Raw genomic sequence first — 17,032 nt, forward strand, 5'->3', positions numbered from 1 at the left:
TCATAAAGTACAAAAATACGTCTTGAGACGCCCGTGAATGTTTGAATGAGTACACCGCCTTCGTAATTTTATGACTAAGAAGAGCTCACCTAGCGGCAAAACTATGCATTTCACGAGCCGAGCGAGAACCAGTTTCTCGACCAGCGAGGCCTTGTATTTCCCAGCCTACATACAACAGGTTTGTTTACATTCAACTGATGCGTCGGCCATGTTGACTTTTTTATTAAGTTCTGATAACATTGTAGATGGTCTTGATTGGAGCTTAGCCTACAAGGAATACAAAGCCTGTTCACTCGCAGTGTTCTCTTCAGAAACAGTGTCCGCCTGGCAGTGCGCGTCTTGACCACTGCAGCGCTAGTATACCACCTCATATCAGCACTCAATAGCATTGCTAACGGGAGTTAAAACTTGCACAAATTTACCTCTACACTATACTTCCTGTATATTATATATGTTACTGAGCAGAATAAAGTAGAAAATAATAAATGTTCATCTTTTACCCCTAGGAGTTCAATTCAGCTGTGGATTTTCATTTCAGATAACACACATACTGTCGAAATTTATGTGTCATTTAAAAGTATATAAGGTCTGCACTAGATATTTTTACTACCGCACCGTAGATTTTCATTGAAAAGGAACGACTTTAACCATTTTTCTTGATATTTTCTTCTCATAAATTGTTTTTCTTCTCAAGAATTATTCTCGGCAATACTCATCTGTCATGCCATTAGCGTAGTTAGTGACAGAGGGGCGCAGAAACTTCTGCAGTAAGCCTATTATTCCGCTTAGTTCCTCAGGATAATCACTTTTCCCACACTGTAGAACAGGATTTTTAGCAACACGTGGCAGTATTTCGGTTAATGTTTGTGCTATTTTTGGACTGCACAGTATTACCCATAACATTTCGTCCCTTACTTGCCCCAGTTTCATCAGCAGTGAAACAAAACTTGGCATTGGATACCTGAGACGTGAGACCACTTCTGTCTTTGATTTTTATTAATGACGTTAGTTGAGATGGACTCTGAATATTACTGTACTAATTTTATCAACACACTCTTGGCTTGGCATGTGGTCTTCGACAACTCTTACCAAATACCCTCCAATATATGCCATTGCAGCACTCGACGGACCGGTCACTAGGGTTCCATAACTTATCTTTGGTACCACCTACACAACAGAACAAGGAAATTATTATCATCAGAACAGGATCAATAATAATAATAAGATTTAATTTTTGCCGTCACATGGTCTGCGTATTTTCTGTACCATACCTTGCCTGCTTATTGCTTTAATCCATAACTCCCTATTTGACTCTTGGCAAGGAAATTCATGGAAACTACTTCCAGGAACTTTATTTCTAGAGCATTGTTTACAAAACGGTACGCAGCAGTACACCAGTGTAATATAACTGACGTATTTTAACAATACCGTTTTCCCGTTTTGTCAGTGTGTGAGTTAAGCCGAAAGTGTCAGGTTCCAAATCATCCTCAATTTACAAGAGTTTACCCATTTCACATCTGATGGTAAAATTATATTCTGTGACGTTTGCAGCAAAGAGGTGAGTGAAAATTGTTTTATATGCCCCCTAACGAATTATAATGAATTTAGCAAAGTCAACATCGTATTTTCAATAATGCATATTAAGATAAGTAAAACTGCAGCTGCCTAAAAATATTGTAGAGCCTATTTGAGAATCTGTTTTAGGCAGTTAAAATAACATTTTAGCACCTAAAAATCCGAGGTCTAGTAATCACTATATCAAGTTCCTGTGGTGGTTGGAAGTGTAGTGTGTTGTCTGAATATGAAAGGAAAAGTGTTGGAACAAGCACAAACACCAGTCCCCGAACCAGAAGAATTAAGTAGACGTGATTATAATCACCAATTCGGCCGGTAATCGAATCCGTGGACTTCTGAATAGAAGGCCTCAACACTGACGATTCAGCCAAGGATTCGAACAAAATAAAATCATTATTGAGCTTCATTATTTCTACCAGTATTAACATTCAACTTTCGTAGTAGACGTCACCAGTAAGCATACAACGTGTAGAAATACCGCCAACCGAGGTGTTCATGTGAGGTTGAATTGCAGCGCCTCTAGCGGCAAATATAGCATCCATAGGGCGGACAGCTATGAGTGGCTATTGGGCAGGCTTTGTATTCCTTGTAGGCTAAGATTGGAGTCGGTCTCGGAGTAGTAAATTGTACAAGGAGTAGAACATGAATGCATTGGGATTCTGGTAAGCGAATTCCGTCTTCCGCGTTGTGTTTTATAAGGACGCGCGAAAGTTGCTGTGCATGTTAAACTGGTAATGCTATATTAATCAGTTAATATATGTGTATGCTTCTCTGTAATATTATCAGATTAGTTCCCTTCAATTGTACAGCTACAGAATTCTGAAGAGAGGGTGACATTTCTGCAGGATAGATTCGTTGATTTACATGCTGAAGTGCTTAACATTCATTTGCGTTTGTCTTTTACTTCGGTCAATATTAGAAGTTAGCATGGATCAATATCTTGATGAGACTTTTAAAAAAGCAGCTGAGGATGTGAAAAAGCTAGCTAATACACCAACCAATGACGATCTTCTGGATATCTATGCTCTTTACAAGCAGGCTACGATCGGTGATATAAATACTCAGCACCCATCGTTTCTTGACTTCAAGGGGAAGGCGAAATGGGAAGCGTGGAGCACAAAGAAAGGAATACCTACTTATGACGCTAAAAGAAAGTACATAGAAAAGGTTAGGGAACTAATACAGGAATACGGTTTGAAGAATACAGATCAGCCAGCAGCGACCATTAAGGAGTAGGTGGATAACAACAGTGAGTAATATTTTTTCTTTATAAGAAGGTTTCGAGAAAATTGTTGCAAGGAAGAATGGATTGGCTTTTATATTCCTATGTTTTACCTGTAATCTGTACCTTTTTCTTTCGTAATCAACAACAATTATCAACGACCTTCCTTGAAATGTATTCCTAATGTCTACTTAAAATAAATATTCACTTGCAATTTGTAACAGTTTGTAACATCCTGTGTATAATACCAATAAATCGACATAGGAAATGCTTAAAAAAATAGAGAAAAACTTTTCGAGATGCCAAATTGATCTGGGATATCGCAATCAACCATCCTATGTTGGTTGTAGTATTTTACTTTGGGGAATATTATATTGTATTTTGGTGGATCCTCCTAAAAATATTGCGATGTTTCTGCCGTTGATATTGCAGTCTGTAACAATAATTCTTGATTGCTGGTGGAAGAAAAGCGTGTAAGCTATGAAACGGCTCAAATAAAAGAGTCCATCTTGCGTTAGACCAAGGTGTGCTCTACAGTTTGGGATTTTTTTTTTCAAGTTCCTTTACGTCGCACTGTAGGTCTCATGGCGGTGATGGGATAGGAAGGGGCTAGGAGTGCAAAGGAAGCGGCCGTAGGCTTCTGTTAAAATGGGAAACCATGGAAAACCATCTTCAGGGCTGCCGACAGTGGGGTTCGAACCCATGATCTCCCGATTACTGGCCGCACTTAAGCGACTACAGCTATCGAGTTTGATAGTTTGATATTAAGGGTACACGTAAATATGTTACCTGTCCATCATAAGACACTTTTAGTATAACTCAGTTTTAATATTTTTCAGATTTCCTTTGTTTCCAAATAATTACATAATATCTTATAAAATTTAATTTTAAAACGGCATCCAGTTCCAAGTAATAAATACGTTACGAATAGTTTTCAAGAGCGTAAAGGTAGCATGCAGATATGTGAAGTTGCTTATTGGATTAAATACACTTTTCCTCAAGCAGTAAAGCAGTACTGTACTTACATCACACTGCGTTTGTGTTCATGGTTTCTAGAGTAATAATTTGAACAAAACAACATGTTAGTATTAACTTCTCCTTTGTTGTACAATATCTCGATCTTAAGGGAAATAATGCAATTCTATAATAATTGTCATCAGTCCGCCTCTGTGGTGTAATGGTTTGTGTGATTAGTTGCCACACCCGGAGGCACGGGTTCGATTCCCGGCTCTGCCACGAAATTTGCATAGTGGAACAACGTCTGGAACGGAGTCCACTCAGCCTCGAGAGGTCAACTAAGTAGAGAGGGGTTGGTTCGATTCCCACCTCAGCCATCTTCGAAGTGGTTTTCCGTGGTTTCCCACTTCTCCTCCAAGCAAATGCCGGGATGGTACCTAACTTAAGGCCAGGGCCGCTTCCTACCCTCATCCTTGTCTATCCCTTCTGACCTTCCCATCTCCCCACAAGGCCCCTGTTCAGCATAGCAAGTGAGGCCGCTTCGGCGAGGTACTCGTCCTCCTTTCCAATTGTATCCACCCGACCCAAAGACTCACGCTCCAGGACACTGCCTTTGAGGTGGGATCCCTCGGTGAGCCCGAAGGAAAAACCAAACGTGGAGGGTAAATGGATTAAGGAAGAAAGGAAGAAAGATTAATTTTCATCGACCTACAGTTTTGTTATTTGAGTTTAACAGGCTCTAAAATATTCTTTAGAAACTCAAGTCCCATGTTGTTATTTTGATATTGGTGTGTTTATTCACAGTTTTTACATTCATCATCATCATCATCATCATCATCGTCATCGAATCTCAAATCCAACAGGCCGGGTGTGAGAATGAAAAGCCCCCTCCTTAAGCTTCATGTAACCTCGTCCCTTCTGGCATCTTCTCCCATTTTGGAATCCTCCTGGCCAGGTCTTTTCCTGTATGCCTCATCCGTCTATCTCTGTGTCTACCTCGCGGTCTTTCTACGGAGATATGTACTTCAAACTAGACCTTGGTAGTTCTTACTGCTTCCATTCCCACAACATGGCTCAGTTGTGATTCTTCAAAAATATCAAGAACCACCCCCTAGTGCAGCGCTAGCTGGAGACGGACTGATTCAGTTCTGATTTTGTCCCCTCTGGTATTCTCGACTTCTGTTCTGAAGCTTGAAGTCTTAATAAACCGGGAATTCAGAACCTAGCACCTAGCATTGCTCCACCGGGCCCGGCAGAAAACGCTGACAGCCTCGCCGAGGCAGCGCAAAATTTGACCTGGAGGCAATCTGACTGAAAAATATTGTATTGAAATTTATTAGTACCTGAAACTTGGTCATTTTAAGGCCTTTCTCGCGCAAAACCTATACAGGGTCTCTTATAAACTAAAACGGAACGCATGATGTTTCTCCTCTGCGCTACGGCAGTTGCCTCAGCCAACCTTTTGGTGCGCGCGGCCCCCCTGCTTTAACAGTGTATAAAATCTTATATGAAATATTACCTTATAAAACATGCTGGACATGTCCTTCCTGGGTTATACAGGCATTTTATTTGGCAACGACATTCTGACTGACGCTAATGATTTCAGGCACTGTAATGTATCTGATTCCATTCGTAACGTTTTCTTTCAGTTACTCCAATGTGTGAGGTCATGTTCAATACATTTTTCTTTCAGTTTACCCCACAAGTAAAAATCACACACTGTTAGCTCTGGAGAACGAGGGGGAAATAGACCAGCACTGATCACTCTGTCTGCAAACACTTCCGAGATTATAAGAAGGGAATCTTCGGCTGGATAAGCAGGGGCTGAATCTCGTTGAAACCACTCAAGCGATTTTTCTTCCTTCATTAACTGATGGAAGGACGGCATCAAATGTTATTTTAGTACCACTCTGCATTTACTGTCGTCTCGAAAAAAATAGACCCAATTATTCGTGTTGCACTAACAGCACACTAAACATCAATCTTCCTATCATAATGAGGGACTTCATAAACAGGATTAGGACCTTCTGTACACCGATAGCGAGAGTTATGATCGTTCACACTACCATTACGATGAAACTTTTACATACGATAATATGGTTTTGCAATGATAACTGTCTCACCGTATTAACAGCTGAGATTCAACCTGGCGACGACTGATGCCTGCCAGGTCGAACACGTGCAGGTTGCTTGCAAGGTTAAGAACTATGCGCGCGTCTCCCATACAGCACCTCATGTCTCGGAGAGTAAAAACGCCGCTTCGACGGTCTTAGTTTATATGAGAGACACTGTACAGATGCCACATTCTTGGGAGAGCTACCGGGTCGATCCTCGCTCGGATAACTTGAAGTCGTTCCTCGATGAGAGCTTGTTTAGAATACCGATTCTTCCTATCGGAAACAAAGCCTGTTTCTATCCACTTATTAAAAATCGCATTCTAGTACTTTTCGCTGGCCAAGAAGCCTGCGGACAAAGACGGTAAAATTTACGTAAACATTTTTCATACGACTTCTTAACTTTAAAATATATGTCTCACCGAGAAATATCCGCTGCTCTAGAGTATCGCATCACTTCTATCACACGTACACATAACAGCACTAAACTGCAACTAACAGATGTGTGGTATAGGTTGGCCTTGAAACCGCCTGCCTCGTGAGTCAACCGATAGATGCCAGGGTCAGCAATCCCTAGTGTTGTCCACAAGCAACGTAGACCAGGCTCGGTGGATCATGTGTGGCGTTAGGTTCTGAATGCCCTCTAGACCCTTAAACAACAACTGAGCTATAGAAATCCATGTATAAATATTCCTACTGAAAGCTTTTGTATTTGAACTAAAAGAAAATGAAATACTTTGCCACGCCACACACTTTGCAGTTGTCGTGAAGCTCATTCAACCAACCCTTTGTTTTAATAGTGTTATTCACTGAACATTTTCTTGAAGAATTTCTGACACGTGCTTTCATTCTGCCATTTGATGACGTATTTTTCTGATTTTTCGCTAACACCTTCATTTTCTTTTAGTTCAAATACAAAAGCTTTCACTTGGAAAACGTATGTATGGGTTTCTATAGGTGAGTTGTTGTTTTAGGGCTTACAGGACGTTCAGAACCTAACGCCACAAATGGTTCACCGGGCCCGGTCTCCACGCGCTGGCTTGTGCCCCGTTGGACCAGGCACCCTGGGCATGTACCCAGTCTGTCCATTTCAATCCCGGGCTCAGGTTGTATATTCTGAATTTGGGAACTTCATAGCACTGATGAGATATTTTAAGTAACCACGCCTTTCCTAGATACACAATAGTTTGCTGTGGTCAATCTAGCAGATACTTTCTCGTGTCTTCAGATTATTATTCCTATTACTATTATTTGCTTTATAGTAAATACTAGCTGATGTACCCGTGCTTCGCTACGGGATTCTCAGAAAGACTGACTTGGTGGTTTTCCTAACTTAATCCAACATAGGTCATTACAAAAACGTCAGTAGGAATGTAGCGATTGAAAGCAATGTTATCATATAAAATACTCGATCAAATGAAACACCGCAAACTTTCTCACTTTCAACGAACAGTACTACGGTGCCGATCTAAGAGTCCGAAGATCCGGAGCTGGAATAACCAGGTCGCAGACTGCCGTGAACACTCCTCTGTCATTATTCCGTTAAACATGCACACTACTCATTCCAATCAGTGCCTCCGAGTAGGGATTGAATAGCTCGAATACTATGATGAACCAATGTGTTACAAACCAGATATATCAGAAAATGTATGAACCAGAGGAATGGCATGCTACTTTCCGCCAATATACAGGCAGGCTGTTTCAGTCGGTACGACCAGGCGAGTTGGCCATGTGGTTAGGGGCGCGCAGCTGTGAGATTGATATATATAGATTTATCTATACGACCACTAATGACATAAATAACTTATTTGAGAATTACATTTCAGGCCTTCCCCTAAACTACCATTTCACTCAGCGTGAATAAAATAATGTATAGCCTAATTTGTAGTGGATCATCACCCGACATTACATGACGATTTTCATTAAATTCTCTTCAGCCGTTTTCTCTTGATGCGTGTACATACAGACGGACAGACAGAAATTACGGGAAAGTAAAAAAATGCATTTCCTTGTTACTGTACACATGACAGATACAGAAATACCATTCATTTCAAATTCTGAGCAATGTACAGGCAAAACACTTATTTTATATATAGATTACATTTCAGGCCTTCCCCTAAACTACCATTTCACTCAGTGTGAATTACATTATTGATAACCTAGATTATAGTGACCTATTCCCCGACGTCGCACACCAATTTTCGTGAAGATACGACCACTAAAACAATAAATATTTGACAATTAAATTTTAGGCCTACCCCTAAACTACCATGTTTCTCAGCGTGTATAGCCTATATTGTAGCGACTTATTTCACATGTTTGTCTACCAATTTTCATTAAGACACGACCACTAATAACATAAATATTTGAGAATTAAATTTCAGGCTTCCCCTAAACTACCATATCACTCAGCGTGATTAAAATGATTTATAGCCTAGATTGTAGCGGTTCATCACCCGACTTTACATTCCGATTTTCATTAAATTCTCTTCAACCGTTTTCTCGTGATGCGTGTACATACATACAGACAGACAGACAGACAGACAGACAGAAATTACGGAAATGTAAAAAATGCATTTTCTTGTTATTGTGAACATGACCGATAAAAAAATAGCATTCTTTTCAAATTCTGAGCAATGTACAGACAAAACTCTTATTTTATATATATAGACTAGCTGATGTACCCGTGCTTCGCTACGGGATTCTCAGAAAGACTGACTTGGTGGTTTTCCTAACTTAATCCAACATAGGTCATTACAAAAACGTCAGTAGGAATGTAGCGATTGAAAGCAATGTTATCATATAAAATACTCGATCAAATGAAACACCGCAAACTTTCTCACTTTCAACGAACAGTACTACGGTGCCGATCTAAGAGTCCGAAGATCCGGAGCTGGAATAACCAGGTCGCAGACTGCCGTGAACACTCCTCTGTCATTATTCCGTTAAACATGCGCACTACTCATTCCAATCAGTGCCTCCGAGTAGGGATTGAATAGCTCGAATACTATGATGAACCAATGTGTTACAAACCAGATATATCAGAAAATGTATGAACCAGAGGAATGGCATGCTACTTTCCGCCAATATACAGGCAGGCTGTTTCAGTCGGTACGACCAGGCGAGTTGGCCATGTGGTTAGGGGCGCGCAGCTGTGAGATTGATATATATAGATTTATCTATACGACCACTAATGACATAAATAACTTATTTGAGAATTACATTTCAGGCCTTCCCCTAAACTACCATTTCACTCAGCGTGAATAAAATAATGTATAGCCTAATTTGTAGTGGATCATCACCCGACATTACATGACGATTTTCATTAAATTCTCTTCAGCCGTTTTCTCTTGATGCGTGTACATACAGACGGACAGACAGAAATTACGGGAAAGTAAAAAAATGCATTTCCTTGTTACTGTACACATGACAGATACAGAAATACCATTCATTTCAAATTCTGAGCAATGTACAGGCAAAACACTTATTTTATATATAGATTACATTTCAGGCCTTCCCCTAAACTACCATTTCACTCAGTGTGAATTACATTATTGATAACCTAGATTATAGTGACCTATTCCCCGACGTCGCACACCAATTTTCGTGAAGATACGACCACTAAAACAATAAATATTTGACAATTAAATTTTAGGCCTACCCCTAAACTACCATGTTTCTCAGCGTGTATAGCCTATATTGTAGCGACTTATTTCACATGTTTGTCTACCAATTTTCATTAAGACACGACCACTAATAACATAAATATTTGAGAATTAAATTTCAGGCTTCCCCTAAACTACCATATCACTCAGCGTGATTAAAATGATTTATAGCCTAGATTGTAGCGGTTCATCACCCGACTTTACATTCCGATTTTCATTAAATTCTCTTCAACCGTTTTCTCGTGATGCGTGTACATACATACAGACAGACAGACAGACAGACAGAAATTACGGAAATGTAAAAAATGCATTTTCTTGTTATTGTGAACATGACCGATAAAAAAATAGCATTCTTTTCAAATTCTGAGCAATGTACAGACAAAACTCTTATTTTATATATATAGATTATACATTTCAGGCCTCCCCCTAAACTACCATTTCACTCAATGTGAATAACATTATTGATAGCCTAGATTATAGCGACCTATTCCCCGACGTCGCACACCAATTTTCGTGAAGATACGACCACTAAAACAATAAATATTTGACAATTAAATTTTAGGCCTACCCCTAAACTACCATGTTTCTCAGCGTGTATAGCCTATATTGTAGCGACTTATTTCACATGTTTGTCTACCAATTTTCATTAAGACACGACCACTAATAACATAAATATTTGAGAATTAAATTTCAGGCTTCCCCTAAACTACCATATCACTCAGCGTGATTAAAATGATTTATAGCCTAGATTGTAGCGGTTCATCACCCGACTTTACATTCCGATTTTCATTAAATTCTCTTCAACCGTTTTCTCGTGATGCGTGTACATACATACAGACAGACAGACAGACAGACAGACAGAAATTACGGAAATGTAAAAAATGCATTTTCTTGTTATTGTGAACATGACCGATAAAAAAATAGCATTCTTTTCAAATTCTGAGCAATGTACAGACAAAACTCTTATTTTATATATATAGACTAGCTGATGTACCCGTGCTTCGCTACGGGATTCTCAGAAAGACTGACTTGGTGGTTTTCCTAACTTAATCCAACATAGGTCATTACAAAAACGTCAGTAGGAATGTAGCGATTGAAAGCAATGTTATCATATAAAATACTCGATCAAATGAAACACCGCAAACTTTCTCACTTTCAACGAACAGTACTACGGTGCCGATCTAAGAGTCCGAAGATCCGGAGCTGGAATAACCAGGTCGCAGACTGCCGTGAACACTCCTCTGTCATTATTCCGTTAAACATGCACACTACTCATTCCAATCAGTGCCTCCGAGTAGGGATTGAATAGCTCGAATACTATGATGAACCAATGTGTTACAAACCAGATATATCAGAAAATGTATGAACCAGAGGAATGGCATGCTACTTTCCGCCAATATACAGGCAGGCTGTTTCAGTCGGTACGACCAGGCGAGTTGGCCATGTGGTTAGGGGCGCGCAGCTGTGAGATTGATATATATAGATTTATCTATACGACCACTAATGACATAAATAACTTATTTGAGAATTACATTTCAGGCCTTCCCCTAAACTACCATTTCACTCAGCGTGAATAAAATAATGTATAGCCTAATTTGTAGTGGATCATCACCCGACATTACATGACGATTTTCATTAAATTCTCTTCAGCCGTTTTCTCTTGATGCGTGTACATACAGACGGACAGACAGAAATTACGGGAAAGTAAAAAAATGCATTTCCTTGTTACTGTACACATGACAGATACAGAAATACCATTCATTTCAAATTCTGAGCAATGTACAGGCAAAACACTTATTTTATATATAGATTACATTTCAGGCCTTCCCCTAAACTACCATTTCACTCAGTGTGAATTACATTATTGATAACCTAGATTATAGTGACCTATTCCCCGACGTCGCACACCAATTTTCGTGAAGATACGACCACTAAAACAATAAATATTTGACAATTAAATTTTAGGCCTACCCCTAAACTACCATGTTTCTCAGCGTGTATAGCCTATATTGTAGCGACTTATTTCACATGTTTGTCTACCAATTTTCATTAAGACACGACCACTAATAACATAAATATTTGAGAATTAAATTTCAGGCTTCCCCTAAACTACCATATCACTCAGCGTGATTAAAATGATTTATAGCCTAGATTGTAGCGGTTCATCACCCGACTTTACATTCCGATTTTCATTAAATTCTCTTCAACCGTTTTCTCGTGATGCGTGTACATACATACAGACAGACAGACAGACAGACAGACAGAAATTACGGAAATGTAAAAAATGCATTTTCTTGTTATTGTGAACATGACCGATAAAAAAATAGCATTCTTTTCAAATTCTGAGCAATGTACAGACAAAACTCTTATTTTATATATATAGATTACATTTCTGGCCTTCCCCTAAACTACCATTTCACTCGGCGTGAATAAAATCATTTATAGCCTAGATTGTAGCGGTTCATCACCCGACTTTGCATTCCGATTTTCATTAAATTCTCTTCAGCCGTTTTCTCGTGATGCGTGTACATACATACAGACAGACAGACAGACAGACAGACAGAAATGTAAAAAATGTATTTCCTTGTTACTGTGGACACGACCGATACAGAAATACCATTCTTTTCAAATTCTGAGCAATGTACAGACAAAACTCTTATTTTATATATATAGATTACATTTCAGGCCTTCCCCTAAACTACCATTTCAATCAGAGTGAATAAAATTATTGATGGCCTAGATTATAGCGACTTATTCCCCGACTTTGCATACCGATTTTCGTGAAGATACGACCACTAATATAATAAATATTTGACAATTAAATTTTAGGCCTTCCCCTAAACTACCAGTTTTCTCAGCGTGAATACAATTATTTATGGCCTAGATTATATAGACTTATTACCCCGACCTTGCATACCGATTTTCACTAAGACACGGCCAATCATAACATAAATATTTGAGAATTACATTTCTGGCCTTCCCCTAAACTACCATTTCACTCGGCGTGAATAAAATAATTTATAGCCTAGATTGTAGCGGTTCATCACCCGACTTTACATTCCGATTTTCATTAAATTCTCTTCAGCCGTTTTCTCGTGATGCGTGTACATACATACAGACAGACAGACAGACAGACAGAAATTACGGAAAAGAAAAAAATGTATTTCCTTGTTACTGTGGACACGACCGATACAGAAATACCATTCTTTTCAAATTCTGAGCAATGTACAGACAAAACTCTTATTTTATATATATAGACTAGCTGATGTACCCGTGCTTCGCTACGGGATTCTCAGAAAGACTGACTTGGTGGTTTTCCTAACTTAATCCAACATAGGTCATTACAAAAACGTCAGTAGGAATGTAGCGATTGAAAGCAATGTTATCATATAAAATACTCGATCAAATGAAACACCGCAAACTTTCTCACTTTCAACGAACAGTACTACGGTGCCGATCTAAGAGTCCGAAGATCCGGAGCTGGAATAACCAGGTCGCAGACTGCCGTGAACACTCCTCTGTCATTATTCCGTTAAACATGCACACTACTCATTCCAATCAGTGCCTCCGAGTAGGGATTGAATAGCTCGAATACTATGATGAACCAATGTGTTACAAACCAGATATATCAGAAAATGTATGAACCAGAGGAATGGCATGCTACTTTCCGCCAATATACAGGCAGGCTGTTTCAGTCGGTACGACCAGGCGAGTTGGCCATGTGGTTAGGGGCGCGCAGCTGTGAGATTGATATATATAGATTTATCTATACGACCACTAATGACATAAATAACTTATTTGAGAATTACATTTCAGGCCTTCCCCTAAACTACCATTTCACTCAGCGTGAATAAAATAATGTATAGCCTAATTTGTAGTGGATCATCACCCGACATTACATGACGATTTTCATTAAATTCTCTTCAGCCGTTTTCTCTTGATGCGTGTACATACAGACGGACAGACAGAAATTACGGGAAAGTAAAAAAATGCATTTCCTTGTTACTGTACACATGACAGATACAGAAATACCATTCATTTCAAATTCTGAGCAATGTACAGGCAAAACACTTATTTTATATATAGATTACATTTCAGGCCTTCCCCTAAACTACCATTTCACTCAGTGTGAATTACATTATTGATAACCTAGATTATAGTGACCTATTCCCCGACGTCGCACACCAATTTTCGTGAAGATACGACCACTAAAACAATAAATATTTGACAATTAAATTTTAGGCCTACCCCTAAACTACCATGTTTCTCAGCGTGTATAGCCTATATTGTAGCGACTTATTTCACATGTTTGTCTACCAATTTTCATTAAGACACGACCACTAATAACATAAATATTTGAGAATTAAATTTCAGGCTTCCCCTAAACTACCATATCACTCAGCGTGATTAAAATGATTTATAGCCTAGATTGTAGCGGTTCATCACCCGACTTTACATTCCGATTTTCATTAAATTCTCTTCAACCGTTTTCTCGTGATGCGTGTACATACATACAGACAGACAGACAGACAGACAGAAATTACGGAAATGTAAAAAATGCATTTTCTTGTTATTGTGAACATGACCGATAAAAAAATAGCATTCTTTTCAAATTCTGAGCAATGTACAGACAAAACTCTTATTTTATATATATAGATATTTCCCAAGATTGACTTTCCTTTCCAGAACTCATGTTGTTTAGCAATCATTTAATCCTTCATTAATTCAAGCAAAGGGTTTGTAGCCCATGTTATTGATGCCTATCTACATATCAGTGTAGTTCATTAATTTTTGACAATTGGCTTTACGTCGCACCGACAGAGATAGCTCTAATGGCGACGAAGGGATAGGAAAGGGCTAAGAGTTGGAACGAAGCGGTCGTGAACTTAATTAAGGTACAGCCGGTTATGAACATGGGAAACTGCCGAAAACCATCTTCACGGCTACCGACAGAGGGGTTCGAACCCACTATCTCCCGAATGCAAGCTCACAGTTGCGCCCCCCCTAACCGCACGGCCAACTCGCCTGGTGCAGTTCCTTTATCTTCTACTTTAAAGAGCAAGATTACACAAGCAGTTTTTCAAGAGTATTCTGTGTTCTTTACACTCCGATATTCCTTAAAATAGGCATAAATATAATCTTGCTTTTCATTCTTCATCTGTTTACCTTCCAAGGTTCGCTTTTCCCTTGAAATTAGCGAGGGATCTCACCTCTACCGCGTCAACGACATTGTACTAGACCGTCGGACTTTGGGTGTGGGGATACAACTGGCGAGGAGTACCTGTACCTCGCTCAGGCGGCCTCACAAGCTACTGTATGCTGTACAGGGGCCGTGTGGGAGGCATGGGAAGATTGGAAGGGATAAGCAAGGAAGCGGCCGTGGCCTTAAGTTAGGTACCATCCCGGTATTTATCTGGAGGAGAAGTGGGAAACCACGGAAAACCACTTTGAGGATTGCTGAGGTGTGAATCAAACCTCCGTCTACTCAGTTGATCTCCCGAGGCTGAGTGGACGTTCGAGTCCTCGTACCACTTTTCAAATTTCGCGGCGGAGCCGGGAATCGAATCCAGGCTTCCGGGGCTGGCAGCAAATCACATTAGCCGCAACACCACAGAGGCGGACTTCAGTATTATTTAATGAGAGTTTATTTCACTATATGAAATGGCGCATGGCTTTTAATGCCGGGAGTCTCCGAGGATATGTTCGGCTCACCAGGTGCAGTTCTTTTGATTTGACGCTCGTAGACGACCTGCGCGTCGTGATGATAACGAAATTATTATGAAGGCGACACACACGTCCGGCCCCCATGCCAGCGAAATTAGCCAATTAACCCTGCTGGGAGTCGAGCCCGAGACCCTTGTGACCGAAGGCCAGCACGGTAACAATTTAGCCACAGAGTCGAACCTTTCACTATATATTCTATATTAACCAGTAGCACCTCTACTTTTATGCCCATAAGATATAAAATTTGGGCTCCTAAAGTCGGTCAGGTGAGGAGCCTGACACAAGTACAAGTTATTGAATCGGAAATCAATAGAGATTAACTTTCCTCGAACTTTCTTTTTTTTTTCTTTTTTTTTTGTTAGGGGCTTTACGTCGCACCGACACAGATAGATCTTATGGCGACGAAGGGATAGGAAAGGCCTAGGAGTTGGAAGGAAGCGGCCGTGGCCTTAATTAAGGTACAGCCCCAGCATTTGCCTGGTGTGAAAATGGGAAACCACGGAAAACCATCTTCAGGGCTGCCAATAGTGGGATTCGAACTTACTATCTCCCGGATGCAAGCTCACAGCCGCTCGCCTCTACGCGCACGGCCAACTCGCCCGGTCCTCGAACTTTCTGCGATCAATTTCAAGTTAGTAATATTTTCCATGATATCGCTCGTAACACATGTACTTATTCACACTTTACTTTGAACTATTGTTAGTACTGAAGTTGTATGTTGTAGTGAGTTGTTTTTTGTGGATTTGAGCTCAATTAATAATAAAAGTTTGCATTATTATTTTGCCCTTGTATTTACTGGTCTTCCAGCCTGCTTACATTTCCTGCACACTTCTGCGTATTTTCTAACACAGTGCAATATAATATTGTTTCGTTCTTTGATTTTCATGAAGTAATATGTAATCTGATGCTTGCGTAATTAAATGATACCCTTCATTTCGTATGTGAAATTCTACATCATGGTTTTTATCTATACTTCTATACTAATAATATGAAAAGAGGTAAAGTTTGTTTGTATGTAATGTAATAAGAACTACTGGACCAGTTCTAAAAATGATTTTACTAATTTAAATATGCATTATCCCTGAGAGACATGGGCTGTATTTTACTTTCAAAACAATTCGAGGGGGTTGGGGCAAGCGGGCAGATATAAACATACTAGGCTAATATAGACGAATTATTGCATTTGTCGTACAAGGACGAGACATAGATCAATTCAACCCCTTGACGCAAAGAACAAATCCTGGTAAGCCCTACGGGCCCGAAAACCACGTTTTATTTTACGGCTCTAAAACCAACCGTTATGGAGATATTGGCACCACACTACCTCTGCTCTAGGAATCGGATAAAGAAATAATGAACTTCCGTAACCATGGCAACGTCAGCTCCAAGATTCTACAGCAGCGAGATTATCTACAATATATTACAAAAACGAACATGACACAGACATGAAAACTGTTATTTAGAATCTCCTTTAAAAATAAAAGAACACAAAGTTTGTTTTCAGAAAATTCACTTAGGTTAGGCGAAAAAAAGTGAGAAAGGATTTGAATTATTTATACGAGGATACGTATATCTCAGAAACTGCTGTTGCAGACGTTAAAATTGGTACTTAGAATGTCCTTTAAAAACAAATTAACACACTTTTTTGTAAAATCCACTTAAGGGGCTGAAATTAAAAAATGCGGGTGAATTTTTAAACTGAGTATCGCCTTGGTTTTCTACCGCTTTTCCCACACCTGTTGAGTCGCGGGTGAGAACTGTGTCGCAAATGTGGA

The sequence above is a fragment of the Anabrus simplex genome, chromosome 7 (genome assembly GCF_040414725.1).
Source record: "Anabrus simplex isolate iqAnaSimp1 chromosome 7, ASM4041472v1, whole genome shotgun sequence".
In the NCBI taxonomy this organism is placed as follows: Eukaryota; Metazoa; Arthropoda; class Insecta; order Orthoptera; family Tettigoniidae; genus Anabrus; species Anabrus simplex.